Raw genomic sequence first — 3,140 nt, forward strand, 5'->3', positions numbered from 1 at the left:
GTTTAGTTTCTGTTTCCACGATCTGTACATTGATGAAAGTGGTGTGTTGAAGTCTCCCACTATTATTGTGTGAGGTGCAATGTGTGCTTTGAGCTTTACTAAAGTTTCTTTAATGGATGTGGCTGCCCTTGCATTTGGAGCATAGATATTCAGAACTGAGAGTTCCTCTTGGAGGATTTTACCTTTGATCAGTATGAAGTGTCCCTCCTTGTCTTTTTTGATAACCTTTGGTTGGATGTTGATTTTATTCAATATTAAAATGGCTACTCCAGCTTGTTTCTTCAGACCATTTGCTTGGAAAATTGTTTTCCAGCCTTTCGCTCTGAGATAGTGTCTGTCTTTTTCCCTGAGATGGGTTTCCTGTAAGCAGCAGAATGTTGGGTCCTGTTTGTGTAGCCAGTCTGTTAGTCTAAGTCTTTTTGTTGGGGAATTGAGTCCATTGATATTAAGAGATTTTATGGAAAAGTAATTGTTGCTTCCTATTATTTTTGTTGTTAGAGTTGGCATTCTGTTCTTGTGGCTGTCTTCTTTTTGGTTTGTTGAGGGATTACTTTCTTGCTTTTTCTAGGGCATGGTTTCTGTCCTTGTATTGGTTTTTTTTCTGTTATTATCCTTTGAAGGGCTGGATTCTTGGAAAGATAATGTGTTATTTTGGTTTTTTCATGGAATACTTTGGTTTCTCCATCTATGTTAATTGAGTGTTTGGCTATGTATAGTAGTCTGGGCTGGCATTTGTGTTCTCTTAGTGTCTGTATAACATCTGTCCAGGCTCTTCTGGCTTTCATAGTCTCTGATGAAAAGTCTGGTGTAATTCTGATAGGCCTGCCTTTATGTGTTATTTGACCTTTTTCCCTTACTGCTTTTAATATTCTATCTTTATTTAATGATTTTTTTGTCCTGATTATTATATGTTGGGAGCAATTTCTTTTCTGGTCCAGTCTATTTGGAGTTCTGTAGGCTTCTTGTATGTTCATAGGCATCTCTTTCTTTAGGTTTGGGAAGTTTTCTTCTATAATTTTGTTGAAGATATTTGCCGGCCCTTTAAGTTGAAAATCTTCATTCTCACCTATTATCCGTAGGTTTGGTCTTCTCATTGTGTCCTGGATTTCCTGGATGCTTTGAGTTAGGATCTTTTTGCATTTTGTATTTTCTTTGATTATTGTGCCGATGTTCTCTATGGAATCTTCTGCACCTAAGGTTCTCTCTTCCATCTCTTGTATTCTGTTGCTGATGCTCGCATCAATGGTTCCAGATTTCTTTCCTAGGTTTTCTATCTCCAGCGTTGCCTCACTTTGGGTTTTCTTTATTATGTCTACTTCCCTTTTTAGGTCTAGTATGGTTTTATTCAATTCCATCACCTGTTTGGTCGTGTTTTCCTGCAATTCTTTAAGGGATTTTTGTGCTTCCTCTTTAAAGTCTTCTACCTGTTTAGCAGTGTTCTCCTGTATTTCTATAAGTGAGTTATTAAAGTTCTTCTTGATGTCCTCTCCCATCATCATGAGATATGCTTTTAAATCAGGGACTATACTTTTGGGTGTGTTGGGGTGCCCAGGACTGGGTGGGGTGGGAGTGCTGCATTCTGATGATGGTGAGTGGTCTTGGTTTCTGTTAGTAAGATTCTTAAGTTTGCCTTTCACCATCTGGTAATCTCTGGAGTTAGTTGTTGTAGTTGTCTCTGGTTAGAGCTTGTTCCTCAGATGATTATGTTAGCCTCTATCATCAGATTTGGGAGACTAGCTCTCTCCTGAGTTTCAGTGTTCAGAGTACTCTCTGCAATCAAGCTCTCCTCTTGCACGGAAGGTGCCCAAATATCTGGTGTTTGAACCTGCCTCCTGGCAGAAGTTGTGATCCACTCACCAGAGGTCTTATGATCCCGTGGAGTGTCCTGTGGGTACCTTGAGGGTGTCTGCAGACTCCACGCCCAAAGGAACCCACTGCTGGCATGGACCGGAAGGAACTTGTGACCCTGATCAGGCCGGGTTTTCTGCTTCCCTAATTAATGCAGTCTCAGGTCTGGCACAATTGGATTGGAGCAGAAGCTGTGTTTTACTCACCAGAGGTCTTAAGATCCCGTGGAGGGTCCTGTGGGTACCTTGCGGGTGTCCGCAGACTCCATGCCCAAGGTACCCTGGTGTTGGCGTGAACCAGAAGGCATCACCTGAATTTTTTATCTTAGCCATTCTGACTGGTGTGAAGTGGAATCTCGGGGTTGTTTTGATTTGCATTTCCCTGATGATTAAATATGCTGAACAGATATTCGGTATTCCTCAGGTGAGAATTCTTTGTTTAGCTCTGAGCCCCATTTTTTAATGGGGTTATTTGATTCCAGTCCAAAGATGGCTCCCCCGGGTGCTCCAGCAAAGCCCTCCCAGGTGGGGTGGACACCTCTCCTCTGGCAAGGAAGGTGCCCGGATATCTGGACCCCGAAACGGGGTCTGCCCTAGAAGCTGTGTGGCTTCTGCCTGTCCCAGAAGTTGTCAGCCTCTGCAGTCCACACTCTCACCTGAGCAGGTCTCTGAGGGATCCAGGAACCAAGATGACTCCCCCAGGTACTCTGGCAAAGTCCTACTTCTTTTTAAAGAGTTGTTTAGTGTGTGTGTGTGTGTGTGTGTGTGTGTGTGTGTGTGTGTGTGTGTGTGTTTAACTATCTGAGTTTATGTACACTATATGTCCACTGAGTACAGAAGGCACTGGATCCCCTGGAACTTTAGTTTTAGGCCCTCTGAGTGGTGGAAACTAAACTCAGGACCTCTGTAAATGCAATAAGCCCTTTAACCACAGAGCTCTTTCCAGATCTCTGCTTCATTTTTTTGGCACATATAAAATAATGACTACAATGAACTATCATCTATACACGTCACCTCCTCAAGTTCTTTCTTCTAATGCTGTTTCTTAATCTAATAATTTCCTCCTCTTCAGTCTCATCTGCATTAAATTTCAAATGTGCATCAAGTGGCCTCTTACATCGTCCTGCTGGATTAATCACTGGAACATAATTAGCTTTTCTACTGAGGCACCACATCTTTTCACCTAATCTTACATTTCCTAATATTATAAAAGAAGAAGAAGCATTCACCAGATGTGCTTGCACACACTTGCACTCTGAATACCCGAGAGGTGAAAGCAGAAAAATGGAGTGT

Source organism: Mus musculus, chromosome 2 (genome assembly GCF_000001635.26).
Source record: "Mus musculus strain C57BL/6J chromosome 2, GRCm38.p6 C57BL/6J".
NCBI classification, from domain to species: Eukaryota; Metazoa; Chordata; class Mammalia; order Rodentia; family Muridae; genus Mus; species Mus musculus.